Source organism: Hippopotamus amphibius, chromosome 11 (assembly GCF_030028045.1).
Source record: "Hippopotamus amphibius kiboko isolate mHipAmp2 chromosome 11, mHipAmp2.hap2, whole genome shotgun sequence".
Lineage (NCBI taxonomy): Eukaryota > Metazoa > Chordata > Mammalia > Artiodactyla > Hippopotamidae > Hippopotamus > Hippopotamus amphibius.
In genome coordinates, this window is record NC_080196.1 from 61,005,823 (window position 1) to 61,029,685 (window position 23,863).

The window sequence follows — 23,863 nt, forward strand, 5'->3', positions numbered from 1 at the left end:
TCTCTGTCTGACTTATTTCACTTAGCATAATACCCATTTGGTCCATCCATGTTGTCACAAATTGAAAATTTCATTATTTTTTATGCTGAGTGTTATTACATTATATATACATTATATACACACACATCTTCTTTACATATTCATCTGTCAATGGACAGTTAGTTTGCCTCCATATTTTTGCTATTATAAATAATGTTTTCAGATTTTGCTTCCTTAGAATAAATACCCAGAAGTGGAATTCCTGGATCGTGTGGTAGTTCTGTTCTTAATGTCTTGAGGACCCTCCATACCCACAGTGGCCGTATCATGGGTACCATATCATGAGAAGGGCAGTGTACTAGAGGGTCACATCCCTCTAGGGTAAGGGTCTGAATCACTCCACCAGACAACACACCTGGCCCAGTAGAAGTGCTGGTTGAGGATGTGGGAAGTCTAGATGGGCAGAGAAGATGACATTGTTAGAACTCAGGACCAACTGCAGCAGAAATTCTTTCTCTGAAATTGTAACTAATCAGAATCCCGAATTAGCTTTTCCTGGATGATGTGAATTCAATGTGAAAAGTAAGTGAATCTGAGTGGTCCAAGACACGGATTTTAGTATTTGCTGTTTTTACTCCACCAAAATTGACTTTATCTGACAGTACACACTTCTCTCAGTATGTTCATCTCCCAGCAACCATGGTATTTACTGATAACTGCTCATAGTTTCCACCTTTTCTTTCTACTTGCCTCTCTAGGGAATGGGAGCCACTTCTCACCTGGAAGCCTTATCTGGGATGTAATCCCCCAACTCCACCCTCACCAGGCTGCATTCAACAAGCAATGACCTACTGACATGGTGGCAGAATAAACCAGTTCTGTGCCAACACTGTGGTGCCAATCATCTTCCAGGGTTTGCCATGAGTCAAGCTGGTGCCAATCGCCACCAAAGAGAACATCCCTGCTTAGCTTTCTTCCCCTCCTCTAGCCTTTGTCTTGTAGCCCTCCTTTTAGATTCCACGTTCAACAAAACTCTTTCACTAGAATTTCCATCTGGGCATTGCTTCTTGTGGACTGAAGCTAAGAGATGCATTTATTGAAGCAAACCCAAAGAGAGGAGTTGAATGCTGACCACACTTTTGTCTCTTAGCCTAAATATGGTCTCTAACCACCAAACGTAAAAAGAATGCACCGTTTTGTTACATATGAAATAAACGGGAATTAAATACCTAGTCTTATGTCATGCACTTGGAGAAAAATACTTTTTTTTTTGCCCTTGAGAAACAGGATATCTCCTTGAGCAGCTAAACCTATGTCCAGAAATTACTAAGATTAAGAGCATAATTGGCATAAGTCTTTATTCTCTAGATATACATTATTCAAAAGGTCTAGAAAATAGGTTTTCTAGATTACAGAGGGCTTATGGGTAAAACATTAACATTAAAATCATAACAGGTTTAGAAGGGAGTCTATAAATTTTTATTACAGATTTGCATGCTTTCTCAGACAGATGATATTGAATATTATTTCAACTGTTTCTGATGACTCAAAGTTATTGTTATTAACAGCTATTACTGCTGGAATGTCCTATAACAGCGATGCCTCTGACTGCTGAAATGTGTTTGGATCTCTACCAAATGAATAATGATAGCTTTGTTTTGAGTTCTTGTGTCTGATTTTGATTGTGTCACTAGCTCTTTCCATTACTCTACAGTGTCACCGATCTCAATTTTGAGTGTACCAACTCATAGCAGCTGACCTCTCCCTCTCAGTTTGTTATTGTCAGCATTTTATTGGCATGGAAAATAAATAATAATTATTATTATTTTATGCTTACTCTGTACCAGGCAATTTCTAAGTGCCTTACATGCTTTAACTCATTTAATCTTTACAAACTCATTAGTATGTTTTGTAAATTAAGAGCAAGTTGGTCCTACAAAACATCATAAAATGTCTTTCTTTTGTACCATTTATATAAGCTTTAGTGCATGAACTTACTGACATTATTTTATTTGCTCAGAAATTTAATTTTGTGTCCTCCTAGATTTTTAGCTATACTTTAGATAAATAAGAGAGGTAAGATATTCAGAGACAGTTGTGTTCTAGCTGTGACTATAAACATGGAAAATTATGTGACTGAGACTAAGAATGCAAGGAAGTTGGAGGATAAATCACATTCAAGTGAGATGTTGGAGATTTGCTTGTGCAATGTGAGAATGAAGGGCATTCTGAGTAAGAAATCACTTTTATGATGCTACACACTAAATAATAAGTTTACAAAGTAAACCATTTAAAAATCACAGACAACAGTTATCAAATAGTTCTCAATAATTCCGTTAATTCTAAAAGGATGTTCTTCCTTGCGGGTCATGGTCATTCTAAAGTGAAGCTCGTCTGATTTTCACTAATTCCTATAGCCTTACCAGGAATTTCTTAAATTTAGCAACAACAAAAAAATCATGTTTCTGTGAATGGTTTATAAACAGTGAATATTTTTAGACTTTTAGATGTGTCCTTCAGTATACATTCCAGCATTTGTAGGTTCCAGTTGGAACTTATTGTGATAGCCTGACCCTCTCGTTCTCATACATCTTTGAAAACAGGGAGGAGGCCAACCCAGAGTCATTGATCCTTTTTCTCCTTTTATTACTGTTCCAGTAAAAGTAATATAGTACCACCTATATTATCTAATAAAATGTATCTAAGTTTCCTCTCTGGCTGAGTTCCTGCCTCTTCCTCCAGGGGATGCTGGATTAGTGTCTTCTTGGCCTCCCATTAATTTAAGGCATTCTTTTCATACACGTGTATAACACTCCCTAAAGTATTATTGGTTTATAAATTACACTTGTTGTTTCAGGGCAATAAATGGAGTGATAAATGCATGCTTTGTTCAATCACCTTTTTATTCATGAAAGGCAAAACCAAATATTCTAAAAGCATTTATCTACATCAGGAATAAGCCATAAACCTTTCAAAAATACTCCAAGTAGTCCAGAAAGGAACCACTAATTACTGTCATAACAAAAAGGATTCAACAACACTAAATGCTCACAGAACCATAAAATGTCAGAGACAGAAAATCAAGTTCAGCACCCTCCTTTTATAGATGGGAAACTAAAGCTTTTGAGAAGAGAAGTGATTTACATAGTCACCCAAACAGTCGTTGATGGCATCAATCCTAGGCTCCGTGTCTCCTGACTCTGAATTCATTGCAGCTTCATGAGGTCATGGGTATTGGGGTAGGAACAATAAGAATCACATAGGCCACTTTACCCTCTCCAGAGTTTATGCCCTGTGCAGATGTCTATTTGTTAAAATGATTGGAACCTGGGAGGACAAGAGACTCTAAAACACCTTTAAATGTTCCAACTCTGTAAAAGTGTCCTGCTAATCATTTCATCTAATGAAACATGCCAATTCATCCAATGACCTGACTGAGCATGACTAAGCATTCTGTGACTCCAGTGAGGAATGGATTTAAAGTTGGTAGTGGGAGAAGGAGAGATTCTTTTTTCTTTTATGCAATGTTAGAAGAGGAAAGTTCACCTTCCTCCTCAAAACTGAATTCCAAAATACTGGCTTTAGATTTTTACCAATCTCACTATCTACACAAGTACTAGCATGTTACTGTCTCATTTTATCTTAAAAAAAAAAATCAAGAAGTGTAATACTTCAACCTTCCCACAGGCATGGGATTCCCTTTGTTTGAACAGTGTAATATATATGCATATGATATAAATCAATATCCAATGAAAAGTGTGGTTAGTAGCACAGGGCTCTCGACCTTTGGCTCTATCAACTATGCCACAGCATGCTACCATTATTCCATTTCCCATCTCGGATCGACAAATATTCATCTTTTATTTAACGCATTATTTTGAAATAATTTCAAACTTAACAACATACCAAAGATGCTGCAAGAAAACTACTGTTCACCCAGATTCCCCAACTGTTAATTTTTTCTAAACATGTTCTTTATATGTACATATATGTATACAAGATTGTCATTTTTCAACCAAGTGAGAGTATGTTGCAAGTATGATGCTCCATTGCTCCTAAATACTTATGTATTTCATGTAAAAGTAACTTTCCTGCAAATGATACTATACACACCTTTATCAAGAAATTAACATTTGTGGGATTTCCCTGGTGACACAGTGGTTAAGAATTAACCTGCCAATGCAGGGGACACAGGTTTGAGCCCTGGTCCAGGAAGATCCCACATGCCTTGGAACAACAAAACCTGTGCACCACAACTACTGAGCCTGTGCTCTAGAGCCCATGAGCCACAACTACTGAGTCCATGTGCTGCAACTCCTGAAGCACACGCCTAAAGCCTGCGCTCCACAACAGGAGAAGCCACCACAATGAGAAGCCCATGCACCACAACGAAGAGTAGCCCCTGCTCACCACAACTAGAGAAAGCTAGTGAACAGCAACAAAGACCCAACGCAGTCAAAAAAAAGAAAAATTAACATTTATAAAAGACTAAAGTTTATTACCCCCTCTCTCCTTAAGTGTCTTTCTTTCCTATTTGAACAGCAGATATAGAATTCCTTTTCTATAGCACGTAAGAGATAAAAAAAAAGTCTAGCTTATTAACCTGTTTGTATCTAGCAGTACTGTATAAACTTTTTGAAAATAGAATCTATGAACATCTTATTAATTATGATATCTATTAAGATTAGTGGTTCAATAAATATTTTTAATAAATCAATGGAACTTTTAAAAAATGTCTGCATTTAATCTGAAGCTAGGAAGTATAGCCAATTGGTGGATGACGAAATGAAGATTGAAAACATGGGAGCAAATTAATAAGATGGTATTTATCAAGTAAAAATGACAGTCTGGACAGCAAGCATGGGTTTGAGGAAACTTAACAATTTGCGTAAAATAAGTTTTGGGGGTTTCCTTGGCTGATGCTCATTCTATCTGCCAGAAAGCAAGAGTGCTTTCAGGTTGTATCTGTTTATGAGTTAATGGACCTGATTAGCCCACCCACTGCTTATTCTGTTGGGCAGAGCATATTTGGAGAATGATATTTAACTGACAGTTTCATTGTATAGGCAGGATGAAGAGCTGACAAGACAGAGGGACAAACAGAATGGCATGATGACACGATGTGAAGAAAGGATGGAGGAGTCCCGGATGTAAAACGTGGAGTCCTGGACCTTCAGCATGGCTGCTCTAAAACATCTGAGCAATGCTATATGATTGATTGATTGATTGATTGATTGATTGATTGATTTTGCTCCAAAAGGTAGAATTTATACCAGGTATTAAAATATATAGCAAAGCAGGCATTATTAGCACAATAGAAGGCTGAACTATCAACAGAGAATCTGAAAACAAGAATGATCTACACAGTGAGATGTCAGTGGAAGGATTCCACTGGATGGAGGGAGACTGATCTTCAGTCAACTTAGCAACTGAGGAAATTTTAGGTAGAGTTGTACAAGTAATACTTTATCCCATTCCAGTCACTTCTTTGCCACATGTAATAGATATCGTCAAAGCTTTGCAGTACTGCCCAAGCTCTGTGGTCCAGTTCTACATGTTCCACTTCCAGCATTCCATCTCCTCTCTGAGACTTCATTTAGGAATAGAGAAGAGCAAATTCCCCTTAAGAAGCCACTATCTGCCCTGGTTTCTCCTCTCCCTTTCTAGTAAACACGTATGTCAGTAAACACGTACCTGAACAAACAAATGTATGCATTTCCAATTAAGATCGCTTTCCTGGTTTCAAAATATTTGGTTGGATAGGCCATCAATAAATAAAGAAGGAGAACTAACATTTATTGGATAGCTTTCATACACCAAGTAATTTAGGGTGCTTTGCATATGAATTTGCACTTGATCATCAAATAATCATTGATCTTATCCTTATTTTGAAGATGAGGATCAGGATTTAAAATATTGCACCTTCTTTGCCCTAACCTCAATATGATTCATCAAGAAGATAATATTTTTCTCATTTTATAGAAGTGGCAGTGAGGCTCAGAAGCTAGTTTCTTTGTCAAAGACAGACAGATATTACTTGGTGAAGCCAGGCTTTGAAGGTTTCTTGTTTCTAAAAATATGTTTCTAAAAACAAAGAGTAAAAGTGAGAGTTTCTCAAGCGTAGTGAACTGAAGTGTGCTTAAAAATCTCTCAATTATTTTACTACCATGCACAAATTTCCACTGTTAGCATTAGTTTTGGGTTAAGAAAAAATACTTCCTAATAACATACAAATGTCCCCAAGAGGCATTAATGATTTTTGTTTGATGTTAGAGTTTAATAAAAAGGGAGAGAAAAATATAAACTGTACACCTAAGCATAATAGCTGGCAAGGATGATCAGCAAGTCTGGATAACCAGAAGGAGTGTTTTGGCATAAGAATTTGGGGCATGCCAGTGATTCCACAATAAGGAAGTAAGAGAGTGCCAAAGGTGAATTTCCCATCCTTTACAATTGCTAAAGATGGGTCTTTGTAGAACTGTGTACTGACAGACTCCAGTAAGTCCTTTTGATGCTGATGATATTGAAAAACGATTGAACCCCCTGCATGTATCTTTAAAGGTGAAAACACATTAACACATTCTATTTGTTAAATAGAAAGTTTCATGAATAAAACTGTCTTTGGAATTACCTTTCTTATTTGTGTGAATACACTCAGTGAATTTACGGTGATTAATGGTAATACAATGAACACCAAAGCACATAATAATGATTTGCTACTTATTATAAAACATTGCCAATATTTTGTACACCCAAGCAGCACAACATGCAAGAAATTCAATGAAACATTTTTAAACAAGCCATGGGGAAAGGGAAGAGCAGATCAAGCCACACACTATCTCTAGGGACAGAGGCCTCTCTTCCATCATAAATTGATTGCTCTGGCACCCATGAAAGGCAACAGGGACACGTAGAGGACTGCATAGTGATATGAGTGTCACAAAGGAAGTAGAAACAGAAGTCTGCCTCAAAGGAATGTAGTATTTCTGAACCCTTGAGAACAAAGACAAATTTCCTTCTAGTTAATAACTTCAGAATTCTGGATAATTGGAAACAATATAGAAATACCTTCACACCTTCAGAACAATTTGAAGATGTAGAATATCTTAGCTTCAAAATAACTATATATATTTTTTTAATGCAACAAATCTCAGCAAACAATCTCTTTCATTCACTTCCTATTGCAAGGTTTTGTGGCAAGTGGAGGTCAGGAAAAATTGTGGGGAAAGCAGAACAGTGAACTAATCATGGGAATAATGTTGGCATAAAAGCAATGCAAGGCAGTTTAAGTCCATGCTGTGTGTAAAAATATTAAACCTTAAAAAAAAATTGTGATAGAGCCAAATACAGTCTAACAGTCTATGGGAAAGGGGTTAAAAATGCACAACTTGAATTACAGTCTTCACAATACTTAATTTCTGAGGGACTAAAAGCAGAAAGAGAGAGGACCTTTGGAAATTGAGCGGTGAAGAGTAAAAGATACAGAAAAAGGAAAATTCAGGGCCGTGAAAGAGCAAGAGAACCAAAAAAAAAAAAAATCAGTGGACACACATATCACCCTCACCCCCCCCACACACACACAAATCCATTAAAGAATATGAACTTTGGCACAGTTAAACCAAACAACAACAACAGCAACAGCAACAACAGCAAAACAAGGAATCTTCTAAACTACTTTAATACTAAAAAATGAACAGGAAAAAAGCTAATGAAGCCATAGAGAATTATTACTTAAAAATCAGAAAATGAGATTCAATACACCTCAAGTGATGAAAGTCTCCATGAACAAGCAGCTATATATCACAAGAAAACACTCAAATTAACTTAAATGGGCTCAAGTGGGCATTTTGGGAGAGAAAATCTGCTTTGAATCAGAAATTCAAATTGAAGGAGAGAAATTAGCAAAAAAAAAATAGGTAGGGGAGAAAGAAATGAAAAGCAGTGATTCAAACTCAGAAAAGAAATGGAAGGAAAAAAAAAAAAAAACAGAAATAAAGACTAACTTACAAGATGCCCAGAGACTAATAGAATCAAAAGACTATTTTAAAAGAGTTATAAATTACTGAAGAAAGCCAGGAAGACACCCCCAAAAATGAAACTGACCTAAAAAAAAGAAATAAAAAGGTGCAGAAAAAAAAAGTGGTAAAATAAAGGACAGGCAAAGAAGGATAACGGTCACATATTTGGAGTGCCTAAAGAAAAAACTAAAACAGAACAATGTTACAGCACTAATATTTAAATATATAACCTAAGAAAAGTTTTCATAAAGGAAGACCTGAATTTATACATTGAAAGGGCCCACAGGTACATTTAAAAATTAACCTGGAAGGATGAACTATGTAACATTTATACTGTGGAGTATTATTCAGCTTTCATAAAAAAGAATGAAGGTGATTTTCATGAACTGATATGAAGTGAATCCAGGCTACATATTTTTGAATTGAATTATAGTTGCTTTACAATTTTATGTTAGTTTCAGGTGTATAAAATAATTATTCAATATTTTATAGATTATATTCCATTTAAAGTTCTTGTAAAATAATGGCTATATTTCACTGTGCTGTATAATATATCCTTATAGTTTATTCATTTTACACAAAGTACTTTGTATCTCGTAATGTCCTACCCCTATTGTGCCCCTTGCCCCTTCCCTCTTCCTACTGATAATCATTAGTTTGTTCTCTATATCTGTGAATTTGTTTCTGTTTTGTTATATTCATTCACTTGTTTTATCCACATGTGAGTGATAACATACAGGCTATAATTTTAAGTGAAACAAAGCAACATGGAAGAAAGGTGTATCTATGGAATGCTGTATTTCCTATAACCCTTTATGCAAAGGTAAAATAGAGAAAAGATAAGCCAGAGATTAAAGAGATTCATTACGTGTAGAGTATGTGAAAGAACATTGTTGACATAAAGAGTAAGTAGGATTAGTATAGAAGTTAATAACTCCTCTCTGGGTTTGCCTTTTATATCATCTGGACAGTGAGAACAACATTAATTTTCACATACTCAAAAAATATACAATTAAATGATCAAGCAAGACTTGGGGGAATTCAAAATGAAACAAAAAATCTAACTTTAATCCAAATAACCTGACCATACTGAAGGGGATGGGGAAAAAAGAACTAACCTAAATAATTTTGAAAAAAATATTTTGATATATAGTATAATGCCTGAGACTAAAAAGCTTTACACAACATTATTCTCTAGTTAGAAAATTTGTTTTTCACAGTGCTATGGGCCAAAGCATTTGAAAGTATTTTATGGGCATCAAAGGATTGGGTAAATAGTAAGTATATGTAAGTGGTTGTTGAGAGCAAGTGTTTTCACTTTTGAGAAAGGAATTAGAAATAAGTAGAGAGAGAAAACTAGAATGAATTCTCTGATGCTGGGTTGGCATTGGGTGTATGAAGTAAGAAGTAATGGTTTTTCAATATAAATGTAAATAGATAGCTATACAAATAGATATGTGTGTGTGTAATATATATATAGGTGTATATATACCTACGTGCATGTGTAAATATATACGTGTGTGTGTGTGTGTGTATATACATATACATATATACATATATTTCCAAGCTGCGTTCTTTAAGAGGCCTTAGAACTAATGACACTCAAGTATAGTGAATCCACCTAGTACCCATATTTTGGTTGCTAAATACCATTCTCTGATAAAACAAAACAGAATTTGTTGTAGGAATCAGTAATTCATGAGGACTGGGACAGGGAAAGTTAAAGTGAGTGTGAGATGCCTAAAAGTAAACTGTTCCAAAAGTGATGAGAATGTCTTAAAAAGACACAGGAGCAACTCAGAGGAAATTTCAATGGCTGAACCTACGACAATTTGAGCCCCTCAAAATAATGATAGTAAAATTCTTCAAAATAAAACAAATACCTTTGACTCCATACTAATATAAATAAATAATTGAACAATTAAAAAATAAAGGAGTAGAAATAGCTCTTCTTTACAGTAGAATGGTAATTAATATAGCAGGAATAATATCACCAGAAAATCATCATTTGGCAAACACAAAGTCAACTTTGTTGTGGAAGGAATTGATGCTAAAATCAGTGAACAAAAGTTTGATGAAAAATATATTTTCATCAGTGTATCTCCCAAAGAGATACTTATTAGGGGAAAAAAGTAACACTTTTAGAAAAAGCTGCTTGTCATTTTAACCAGGTGGTCAAAGTCAACATTACCCCAAATGGGACAAATGGATGTGATTTGCCTTCTGGTGTAACTCATGAGCATCACAGCTTCCCTTATGTAGTATTTCTGCTACAAATGCAGAGCCTGATTTTAAACATAAGTATTATATAAATCCAAATAGAGTGGGGAATCTTACAACATAACTATAAAATAACTGTTAAGTATTTACGAAAAAATGCAAATTTGAGAATGTCTAAGAAAGACTGAGAAATTGTTCCAGGTTGAAAGAGACTAAGGAAATGGCAGCTAAATTCAACATGCCATCTTGGATTAAAACCTGGAACATAAGAAAGAACATAAGTGGGACAATCAGTATAATTTGAATAGTCTGTAGATCAGTTAATAGTACAGGAATCAATGTCTATTTCCTGACATTGATAATTACACTGTGATCATGGAAGATGTTAACCTTTGGGAAAGATAGGTGAAGGGTATGTGGGAATTCTTTGTACTAGCTTTGCAACATTTTTTGTGGGTCTGAAATTATTTTAAAATTGTTGAAAGAAGAATATTAAATTAACTGTTGGAGATGTGCTTTTTATTGCTTCCCTGTAACATTTACTTTCCACTTTGAAACGAGTCTAATAGAAGTTGTAAACCACTCTCCCAAGCTCAAGATTGGCATGTGAAAGAAACTACAAGTCCATTGGCATAATTGGAATATATACTATGTCATGATCTTAAAGTATCTCTGCACAAAATATTCATTAACTAGGATGGGAAAATAGTTTGAAGTGGATAAACCTGGAGGATACCACCTTAATCAGGTGATCAGTCTAACACCAGCAGGAAAGAAAAAAATAAATAATTTGTTTCTCCTGGTATAATGTGGTATAATGCATGGAGAAGGACATGATATATTTTTGTTTGTTTGTGTTCTTGCCAAAATTGTATAACCTAAATGTGATAATGAGGAAATATTAGGAAACTCCAAATAGAGGGATATTCTATAAAATACGTCACTTACTCTTTTACAAAATATCAAGGGTAAAATAGAGACAGATTAAGAATTGTTCTATATTAAATAAGACAAAGAAGGTATAACTAAAGGCAGTATGGAATCCTGGGTTGGATATTAGGATAGAATTTTTTTTAAGTGCTATAAAGAACATTATAGGAACAAATGGCAAAGTATAAATATCTATAAATTATATAATAATATTATAATAAACTTAAATTCCTTATTTGGATCATTGTTTCTAGGAAGTACACATGAAAGTATTTGGAGTTGAGCGATATTGTAGCTACAAGTTATGCTCAAATGGTTCAGTAATAATGATGATGATTGATAATGACGTTAAAAAGAATATGTGTATACAGAGATAAAATAATAGGAACTGTGGAAAACTTTTATAGTTGAGACTGTGGCAGAAGGGTGTACTGTATTTCTCATTACCATTCTTTTCATTGTTTGAAATTATTTCAAAATAAAAATTTACTAGATAAATAAAAAGATAAATAGACAAACAAATAAATATAGGGTGTAAGTGCTGGGAAATGAAGTTTGAAAGCAACACCTGTATAGAATCAGACTCTGTCACTTTCTTGTGGAATGACCTTGGGCCTCTCTGTACCTCAATTGACTTCTCTATAAAACCAGGATAAGAATCATATTTGCCTCAGAAGGTGGTCGTGAGTGTTAAAATAGTAAGAGCATTAAAAAGTAAGCACTATAAGTGTTAGCTATTTATATCAATATTATAAACTATGTCAGTTTTAGAGGGCATGGAGCACAAAGAAAATATTCTATTGGTACTCAGAAATTTTAGTACCAATTGAATATTGGTATTAAATATTCTATTTAGTACCAGTAGAATATTTGGTACTAAATATTCTAAAAATAAATATTCTAAATATTCTAGACACAAAATTGCTAGATTTTAGGCTTTGCTAACCTAATTGCTAAAATCAGTGAGCAAAAGTATGCTAGCAATTTTAGGCCTTGCTAACCTAATTGCTAACCAGCTGATCACAGATGGGAAAGAGAAAGAGCATTCCCAGGTAACCAAAATGGACAACTGGGTGAAGAATGGTGCCTTTCACTAGTTAATGTGAAAAGAGGAAGAAGTGAAAGTTTTGATGGGGCAGAATCACAAATTCAGTGTTGTGTGTACTGAGTCAAAAGACTCATCAGAAATCTTGCTGGAAATATCAATACGTGATTGGGTATACAGGTTGGTAGCTTAAGGATACCTGTGGTAATTTGAAAGCCACTAACACGCTCTTTTCTTCTAAAGCATGTCTTTGCTCTGGTTGCAAACTACCCAGGTCAGGTGTCCAAGGCTGATCTAGTATCCCTATTGCAGTTTGTGAGCTTGTCAGGTAGGAGCTGTGTGACCTCATTCCAGTGGACCCTTCAGGATCAGTGGAGAGCAACTCTGGCCAGTGAGCAAGGGCTCTGTCTATGGGCTAAAGAAACATGGCACCGTGGTCATTCAGTGAGCCTAATCACCACCAGGACAACCTCCATCTCTCAGGGGTTCCTGCCTGTGAGTACATGCATGTGTGTATCTGTGCATTTCCCCTGCCTTAGGAGAGAGACAAAGTATGTCTCTGGGATGATTAAATGTACGTATTGTCCTTTCCCACTAAATCAGCTTTGGGTGTTGTCTCAGCAAGTCCTGATGCCCAAGGCTGGATCCATGGATACAGCTTCTACTCCCATAAAAGTCTGCTCTCGGTGGGATGTCTCCACCTCTCCTTTCCTACTCCTCATTCCTTTAGTCTTCTTACTCATTCTACCAATATTAAGTGAATTATTTTCCTATCGCAAAGTATTAGGATTTTATATGGGAGGGAATATAAAAATTAATTTATAAAACAGTCTTAGCTACTAAAATAAAATTTAAAAATTCTAACTGTACAAGAAATTTATTTTATATAAAATAAAACCATTTTAAATTTTTTTATTTAAAAATAAGTTCTGTTGTTTCAAGTATCCTACAGAGGGCACTGAGGTAGATAATATAGAGTGAGGGGACAAATAGCATTTTCTAAAATACTTAACTCATCCATCTTACATACTCCTTACTCCACAAGTGTATGAGGCTTCCTAAGGCTGGTTTCTGAAATTTCTCCCATTGTTTCCCATTTTGTGGTTAAAATCAGAGGAGAACCTATAGTCAGGAAGAAGAAGGAAGAATCAGAGCAAGTTTTGTTATTACCTATTCATGCAATCCTATCCAGGAACTTTCTTTATTTTACTTTTAATTCTCAGATTATAATGCTTCATGAAAAATATTAATGATTACTTAATTTACAATTTACAAAAAGAGCTATAGCATGTAAAATAGCAATTAAACCCTACAAGGTCAAGATCTGAGGTGAAATTATAAAAATTAAATTGATTAGTATTCTAAGGTTTAAAGAAGTCAGTGCAATGGTTCCCAAACACTGCACATTAGAATCATCTGGGGAATGTCAAAATGCACAAATGCCTATGTTCCACCCCCAGAAACTGTGATTTAATTGGTCTGAGGTATCACATGTACACCGAAATGTTTAAAAGATCCTCCAATGATTCTAATATGCAGACAAGATTTTGAGTTTTCCAAGGTTATAGAATTAGAGAGAAACAGAACTGGGATTAATTCCAGGACCCTTGGTGTCTAGTCCCATACTTTCAACATAAATAATAGTAATGAGAAAAACAATAAGACTGATAGGAATCTCAGGTAACCAACTTTTATTTTCTCCCTATAACTTCATTTTTGTGGCATTTAAATTTGATGGCTGATGTGAGGTGGAAATGAGTTAGTTGCTGGGGGTAGAAAGAGATCAGGAGGAAGATAGCACCCTGAGGGAAGAAATGGGAGAAAGAAGAGGGGCCCACAGGCTTCCTAACATCCTAATGGAAGAAGAAAACCAGAGTGATGAGGTGGAACATGTTGTGTGGACGTGAGGCACAAAGCGAGCCACTCAGATGACGTCAAGGATCTGATGGCAACTGTGACTGACTCATAGAGGGAGATGAAAAGTGTTTCTCATCCAGTAGAAGTGAGGAGGCTATTGGATTCAGCTATGTGACCGTAGAACTCGAGGTTGGCCAAGATGCTCCATTGTTGGCAGGGCTGGATCATGAACCAAGTTCATGAGCACTTGCCAGGGCATTGTATATAAAAATCACTGTGCTAACTCAGAAATATGGTGCCAATGACCTTGGGTTTCTACTGCAGTGTTTTTACATTTAACTCCTTTATGACTAGAAACATTTAATTAGTCTAGTTTTTACTAAAGTAAATAGCACTTTCAAATGAAAGTACAAGAAACGCTGATGCTAACCAGTCTGTGCTGATAAGTTTTGCAACACATGTGGGCAAAGCCAGGTCTTTCTGAAATCAAAGAAGGTGCGACTTACTGCTATTGACAGGGATAAACTTACTTATTTTATCTAAATTTCAAAATCTTCAATATGCTTCCCAAGAAGTTATCTGTTTTAGCAAACAACAACAACAGCAAAAATAGGAGGAGAGATAATAAACAGTGAACAGAAGACAATGTAATATCTGCAACACTCTTTCCACTTGGTCACAGAACAAAAGAATCCTACGCATATTTTCTAAACGAAAATTTGAAAGCTTCCTAGAGTTTCCAATCTGTAAACCGAATATTACTGGCAGATTCTCATTCATTCTCTCAGGCGTGCAGGAACAGTAATTTTATTTTTTTAATAATTCAATTTAATGTCTGCTCTGAGCCTCTTAATCCACTTGATCACAGAAGACATAGTTATATTTATTTTATGGTTCAAATGATCTTTCCATGTTTAAATTCAGTCAAGTGACTTCTTGTCTTTTGCTTAGTCCCTGGAGTGTCACCTAACCCTCAGGAGCAGGTGTCTGGCCCAACGTTCTCAGTGTTTACCCATGTTAGTAACCACTGGGGTGCCATCACCTCTTCTGGGTTTTGGGCACCATCTCCCTTCACTTGGTGTCCCTGGAGACTTCCACTTCCTACCTGGTTTCTCGACCTACTTCCATCTTGCTTTCCACTGTAGGTTTCCTCCATTATGACTGTGGTCCTGTATGATGTTCTCAGAGTCATGAGGAAGGTTGACCCCTTTCCTCATCCTTTTTTGGAGTCCACAGGAAACTTAGGCATCTTTTTAGATGAACGTGGTCCCCTATATCACAACTCAATGTTGCAGTGGCATAGGGACTACAATATGTCTCCAGCCTCCCAGAATTCAAGTCAGAAAGCAGATCCTGGGTGCTCTCTACTCTCAGACCCTGGAACACAATCATTCACATTTAGCCCTAGACCACAAAGAAGGTCATGTGTATCTCAAGAATATTCACCTTAACTCTTTGTTTTCCATTTCACATTGCCTCTTCCCAGTCAATGGGTTCATCATCAATTCTACAGTAAGCAAAACTGCCTCTCGGGTCACTGCACATTTTCATTGGATATATTTGTTAAGTAAAATGCTTGGGTTTTGTCCTCAAATGCAGGGCTTTTACTTTCAAGTCCTCTTTCTTACGAACCAATATGTATATCAGAAAAATAAAAATTATGTTTCCTTTAGATTTGCTGAGGCATTTCATTTTCTGAAATACGAAATGGTAGAAAATGGCCTGAGGTAGTGAGAATTATGGAGACAGGATAATATACAGGTAAATATCTAATTACTAACCCAGTGTGTAATACAGTGTGACAATGCAAAAGTTTACCTTCTAAACAAGTTCCTACCCTAAGATCATAATTCTCATTAGTCAGAGTTGAGTGATAATGGGCAGAATATGCCACCTAGAGTAGATTGGAAAACAAAGAAATAGGAGTCTAAAACTAAGCAGATTCAGACAGGTACATCGGACAGCGACCCACAGGTTTGGTTATGTTAACAATAAGTAAGGTGACAGAGACACACACAATTGGTTAGAGTGTAAGCAGACACCAAGATCAGGGGATTAAAGGCAGGAAACCAGAACTGGGGTTGAAGCTGCACAGCTGGCCTGGAAGCCCAGACATTGGGAATCAGAGAGCATAGTCAGAGCCTTGATATTGAGTTACTGAAGTGTACACTGGGCTTCTCAGAGACTCCCTGCCCAGAGCCTGAATACATCCCAAAGTCTGATTCCAACTGCGATTACAGGATACAATTTTATCTTAGAAAGGTCTATAGATCATCAAAATATCCTTTCCAATGCCTAAGTTCTTGTTTTCACATAGCAAATAATTTCCTTTCACAATTGATAGGTTAGGTTTAATATGGATAACCCTCTAGAAAGCAGACTGAATGACTTTTTGCACAGTAAGTTACCCATGCCCCATGCCAGAAACATTCTTTACTTAAAAAAACAGTTTTTAAAAATCATTTTTTTGGTATCAGCTTTGTTGAGATAAATTAACATGCTATACAATTTACACATTTAAAGTATACAAGTCAATGGCTTCTAGTATATTCAGAGAGCTGTGAAATCCTCACCATCATTGATTTTAGCACATTTTCATTACACACACACAAAAACAAACCTAGTGTCCTTTAGCCATCACCTGCAATCCTCTTATCCCCCAGCCCAAGGCAACCCCTAATCTACTTTCTGTCTCTATGGGTTTGCCTATTCTGGACAATTTAAGTGAATGGTATCATACGCCATGTGGCTCCTTTCACTTAGCATAATGTTTTCAAGCTTCATCCATGATATAGCTTGAATCAGTACTTCATTCCTTTTTATTGTCAAGAAATATTCCATTGTATGGATATACTATATTTGATTTTGATCATAAAACTTTTTATCATGAAAATATTCAAACATATAAGAGGAAAAATAATATAATGATACCCACAGACCCATCACCCAGCTTCAACAATTATTAATTCATGGCTAATTTTATTTTATTTATACCCTTCGCATCATTTTTCCCCCACTACATCATTTTAACATAAACTTTTCCATAAATAGTTTAGTATAGATTCACATACCTATGCACATATATAACTCATTTAAAAATAAAAAACACAAAATCACCATTGCACCTAAAGTTTACCTTCCTTAATGTCATAAAATACCAGCAAGTGCTAAATTTTCTCTATCTGGATTTCTTTATATTTGTTTTCTTTGAATTAGGATCCAAGCGAGATCTCTCAAGTTCCTTAAATCTCTCTTTTTCATAGAAGTTCCTTCCTCCTTTTTTTTCCTTCTTTATAATCTATTTGTTGAAGAAACCAAGATAACCTGCCCTACAGCATCGCTCTATTCTGCATTTTGAGGATGGCATCCCTGTGGCTTTTGACAAGCTCTTATTTCCACTGTATGCAACAACTGGTAGTGTAGGCAGAGCCTTTATCAAATTCAGGCAGGATAGTTCGACAAGCATTCTTCACAAGAGTAGTGTGTATTCGCATCAGAGGGCACGTAAAGTTTGGATTTCTTTTCCTTTTTCTTTTTCTCTTTAAGATTTTGATGTTAAGATTGACCAGGGGTTCATGTGCTGTCAAGCTTACAGGTTGATTATAAATTTCCCAAACATGTGAGAAATACATAATTAGAGTTGAATGTCCCTGAGATTTTGTGGCCGTTTGTTTTAATAGCTGAGGATATATCTGACTCTTTTGTTAAAACAGTACGTAAGGGTAACCAAATAATTGATTAGGGAATGTTTTCCTTTATAAAAGTATTCAAACTAACAAATGAAAAATGAATGTTAGAATTAGATATTTACCACTTTGGAATCCCTAATAAAATTGTGTATCTAGGTAATAATCAACAATGGCTGACAAAACACTAAGTGTAAAGCTAGTGGGCTGAGGTGGCTTTGTTGATTTTGTACCCATCACGTTAGCTCTGGGTATGGTCCATGTGTATTTCATCTTATTCTTCGGACCATCAGGCTAGCTGGGGCATGTTTTACTTATGGCCATGTCAAAAGTGCAAGGGGACAAGAGGTACATGTGAGGTTTCTTAACACCTCTGTTCAAAACTGGTACTTTGTTGGCCTTCCCCCAGATCCATCCATCACATTGCTTAAGGCAAAGTCAGAGGGTGGGGAGGTACATTCTACCTTTAACTGGGGGAATTTCAGTTACACAACAAATGGAGAATGGTAAAGAGTTGGGTCTAATACTTCAATCTACCACAGTGTTATAAACGTTTTCCTTTATTTACTAGTCTCCAGAATAATGGGCTGATTCCCTAAGGTCTTCCAAAAGTGATTAATAACTTTTTAGTATCATTGCCAAATCATGGATTTAACTATATTTTTTATATCCAATTCATTTTAGTTATTATTATTTTTGTTATTCAAATTGTCCCTTTTGACACAACTTCAGATGTCTTTGATACTTTCCTTGTTTTCTGGTATGAAATATATCCCGGTTCATAATAAACATTTTCTGTCATAAATCTGAAATCTAAGACCCCTATTTTCTTTTAGTGGGAATGGTTGTTTTGAGAGTATTATGTGAATTCTAGATGTGCTCATTGCTAATGGTTTTGTTATTGTTCCCAGCCCTTTTAAATAGGAAGTAGGAAATACTGTTTTAAAAACCCATATGTATATGTGTATATATACATATTAGTATTTCCAATTCAAACTTTGAATTACAGGTTTTCACTTAACTTTGTGTGTATATATATGATATTATATACATACACATATATGTGTGTGTGTGTGTATATATATATATATATATATATATATTTATGTTTGTCAGTATTCCTCCCCTAATATTTCTGGATTTTGACTCATATGAGGAACTTATGAAAGTAAGTTTCAACTGAGAAAACAGGCATTACCAAGAAGGAGAACCAGGGGTTACTGGAGACAAATTGTGCTATTTCCCAGGATAGCTAATTGGTGACCCTCTTGATTCTGGGATATGAGGATTTAAGCGATGGATGTGACCTGGGAATAAAGAATTTTTGAAAACTTCTATGTGATTTAGCCCAAAGTTAAGAACTCCTGACTTGCACCCCATCTCAAAGCATGATATAATTACAAAGCAGTGGCCTAACTCAATCCATGGAGAATCAGGTTTTGTCCCCTACAGATCTGACACTCTGAAGTCTGACTACTGGACTTTCGTAGCTGACCTAAATTATGTATACTCTTGTCTTGCAGCGCAGTAGTCACTGAGGCAGCACATAAAATGGTAATGGCATTAGCTTTGGAGTCAGAGACCTGGGTTGAAATTCTGCAATTAACTGTGTTCATTTCCTACTGCTACTGTAGCAAATTACTACAAACTTCATGGTTTAAAACAACACAATTATTATCTTATATTTCTGGAGGTCAGAAGTTCAAATTGGCTCTCACAGAGTTAAAGCCAGGGTCAGGAGGACTGTAATACATTACGGGGGCTCTAGGGGGAGCTCTACTTTCCCGCCTTTCCCTGCTGCTAGAGGCTGTCCCCATGCCAGGTTCATGCTCACTTTCATCTTCAAAGGCAGCAATGGCCCATCAAGTCCTTCTCACATCCCATCACTCAGATAATGACTCTTTTGCCTTTATCCCATTTAAGGATCCTTGTGATTACACTGATCCCACCCGGGTAATCCAGGATAACCTCAATTTTTTAAAGTCAGCTGATTAGTAAACTTAATTTCATCTACCTTAATTTCTTCTACTTTAATTCCTATTTTCCGTGTATCATAGCATATTCCCAGGGTCCAAGAATTAAAAAGTAGGTATTTGGGGGAGGCCACTATTATGCCACCCCACTAGAGCTAAGTCACTTTTGGGAAATATTTTATCTATTTTAAACTTCATTCTCCTCTTCTGTATAATGAGCATCTGAGGTTGTGTTGTATCTTACTGAATTAACTCATCCCAGTGATTCTCAAGGGATGGAGAGAACTGGTGATTAAAACATCCAGAAAGATTTCTTGTTGGTAAAGTGTTCCCCAGGTGATGTCAATACACCACTCTTCACTACATGCTTACGCATCTTGAAGAATAGCTCTGAAGATTAAGAGAGATAATTCATGAAAACACCTAGACACAGTAAGGGCCTAATATCTCTTAGTTTCCTTCCTTTTATTTTTTTCCCCCTTTCTTTGCTCCATTCTATTAATAGAGAGGGACAGAGTACTCAAGAGTCACTGAAGAGTCCCCTTGATACTACGAATAAAATAATTGTTTTTGTCTTAGTCTTGATTTCAGCTAGATATTTTATCTCCCTACCAAAGCTGCTCACATACCCAGATTGCTCTTTCCACATCTTGTTGTCAAAAACCTGTGGATACAATCCTGGTGCCTGGAATTCTGTCTGCCATAGACCCGCCTTTCATATGCCACTGTCTTCCTCTATTTAAGATGCTGAAATACCTGACTCACCTTCAAATTTTGATGGTGACCAACATTTGACCCATGCCTGGAGACTGCTCTAACTCCCAAGTGCCAATTGTCATGCCTTATCTTTCTACATAGACCTCTTCAGCTATGCATTCCTATTTCTCTACCTCACGCCCTGCTACACTGAGCACATCTCCTGCCAAGGTCCTGCTCTGTCTAAAGCCGAGACAAATCATCATGCTTCTCTCAAGACTTCCAAGACGTCATGGTCTCAAAAATTTGAACAGGTAAGATAGCAGTCTCCTAGCAGCATTTACTAGGGATTTCAGGTTTTTTTTTTCTTGCTACAAAATGTATTACTTTAATTTTCCTTTTTTCATGTTATTTCCTGATATGTTTTTCCTGATTTTCAGTTACCAAAGCATCTAAATCTCAGACACCATAATGTATGAGGGTGAGTCAAAAATTATCCACACTCTGGCTATAGAATTCATGGAAGTTTTAACATAATGAGAGTGCAGATAATTTTTGACTCACCTTATACGTACTTATTAATTGTTATTTTTCAGTCTTGCTCTACCATGACCAAAAGATGACAGGAAAAGGAAGAATAAAAATGGTCCAGTCCTTGAAGTTGTCTTTGGACCTAAGGTCAGTAAGAAAGGACAAAATCAAGAAGAACTTGAATGATGTCCATGCATTCATAGTTGAATGAATTCAAAGAATATTTTTTAGAAAATCTACCATGCACTTTGCAACATACTCACTGTTGGAAGGTGAAAATATTGAATAATATCCTTTGAACTGAGAAGGAACTTGGAGACTGAGAAATGAAACAGGCAATTTCCCATGAAGTTTATTGTGGGTAACTTACACACAGACAGGAAGGATCTGGTGGACAGTGATCTGGAGGCATTTGCATCTGCATTCTGTGCCACAGAAAGGTGTACAGGGGGATTTAAAGGGGCCAAAGCTAAAAATAAAATCTGACTACTAAGGAAAGGCATGTTTACACTGACGGGAACTGGCAGTTTGTCATCTCCACAGGGGTCTCGACCTTTAACCATCTGCATCAGCAAAAGGCTCTCTTCCAGTTTTCAAGTCAGATGAAGACAAGGGCAGAAGTTAATAGGGAACTTATCTGGCTTGGGCATATTTCTGTGAATATGCTAAAGCTCAGTGATGCAGAAAGAGGAGGAGGTGGGACCGTGGGGCTAAGATGGAGCTGACAAAATGGAGTCAGTGTGGTTCAGCCACAGCCTAGCCATATACTTATGAGGAAAAAAAATCACAGTCTTCCTCTTAGAGAACTTTCATGTTCTTGATGAAACAGACAGTTGCCCAATGATTATAAATACCTGTAAAATTTCAAGGGTGGATAATGCTATCAAAGGTTTTCCATAGCATTATGAAAGTATAATAGTAGGAACAGACCTTATGGCTGGGAGAGGACTGGTTCATGAAAGTTGTAAGAAAAAGAAGTAAATAGTCTAAGAAATTATTTAATTTCAGCTAGTGCTAAATGCCATGAAGGAAAGTTAAGCAGAATAAGGAAATAGTGGTGGAGTGAGAGGAAATTTAGTGTGGCCAAGGAAGTCCTCTCCTGGGAGATATTTGAACAAAAACATGAATGTCATGAAGAATGAGACCCATAATGCTATGAGGGAAAAGTGTTCCAGGCAAGGGAACAGCAAGTGGGAATACTGAGGTGGGAGGTGGATGTCTGAGGCAGACAGACCTAGGAATCTTTAAGAAAGTTTAAAAAGATCTACGATAATGTCACAAAAATCAATGAAAGCCACAATCTTCATAAACATTTATACCATGATAAAGATTTTGGTATTTAACCCTAAAAGCATTAGAAAATCATTATGACTCAATTTGGCTTGTGTGCATGTGAGGGAAAAGAAAAACCTGATTTTATTTACATTTGAAAAAAATATGTAATATGTAAGTAATTTCCTTCTTTTTCTTGTTACAAATATTGGGGCCCATGATTGCTGATTGTCATGTAATATATTGCCTCTAGGCATTTATCTAGGACTATAATTGTTGGCCAGAGAATGTATGTGGCATGATGCCAAATTGTAAACCAAAGTAGTTTTGCTGCTGCTCCACATCTTTGTCAATACTAGTGCTATTGAGCATTTTAATCTTTATAAATCACATGGTGCAAAATGATATCTCCTTCTGGTTTAATTTGTCTTTCTCTGGATTCTAATGAGGTTGAGTATACATTAATAAGTCAATTGTCAATCTGTATTTCTTATTTTGTGTAAGCCTTTTCAGATCTCTTGCCTGATTTCTATTGTCTTGTCTCTTCTTACCAATTTATGTTATTTACATGTTCTAAACTTGATTTCTTTATCTTTTATGTCTTGCAAATATCTTTTTCTACTTTATGCTTCTGTTTATTTTTTAAATTAATATCTCCATGGTGTCTGTTATGGACTGAATTGTGTCCATCGAAAATGCATATGTTGAATCTCTAATTCCCCATGTGACTGTATTTGGAGATAGAGCCACTAAGGAAGTAATCAAAGTTAAATGAGAACATAAGAATGGAGCACTAATCCAACAGTACAGTTGTCCTGCACACACAGACAGAGAAAAGACCGGGTAAAGACATAATAAGCAGGTACCATCTTCAAGTCAAGGAGAGAGGTCAACCCTGATCATGGACTTCTAGCTTCCAGAACTGTGAGAAAATCAATTTCTGTTGTTTAGGCCACCAATCTATGATATCTTGTTATGGCAGGCAAGCAAAGTAATACAGTATCTCTTTTTGAATGGACATTTTTCAGTTTAATTTTGTCAAATTCAGCAATGGCTTTTTAATATTAATATTATTTGCTTTTGTCTTTAATTTCCTATACCTTGTCTCATAGATATGTTCTATATTATATTTTGAATAATTTAAACTTTACATTTTATGTTTAAGGATTTATTCCACCTAGAATTGTATTTTGTATGATATATGAGAGTGAGATTACATTAGATAATATATAAAATGTATACTCATATATAAGGTATTATTTATAATGTATATGATATTCATTATTATATATCATTTATTATATACATATCCATTTAGTATGAATGACTAATTTCCCCAGCCTGTGTTAGTCAGCTCAGGCTGCTATAATAATATACCATAGACTGAGTGGCTTAACCAACAGACATTTATTTCACACAGTTCTAGAGGTTAGGAAATTCAAGATTAAGGTGCCAGCATATTTGGTTCCTGGTGAGATCCCTCTTCCTGGTTTACAGATGGCCACCTTTTTGCTGTATCCACACATGATGGAGAGAGAGAGTGCTCTGGAGTCTCTTCTTCTTATAAGGACACTAATTCCATCATAGAGACCCCACTTCTCATGACCTTAACTAAACCTAGTTAACTCCCAAAGGCCCCACTTCCAAATATTATCA

General features: G+C 36.0%; 1 pseudogene; it reads left to right on the forward strand.

Moving 5' to 3' along the window:
- LOC130830912 (uncharacterized) overlaps window positions 1-23,863 on the forward strand; it is a 158,880-nt pseudogene that overhangs the window by 21,367 nt on the left and 113,650 nt on the right.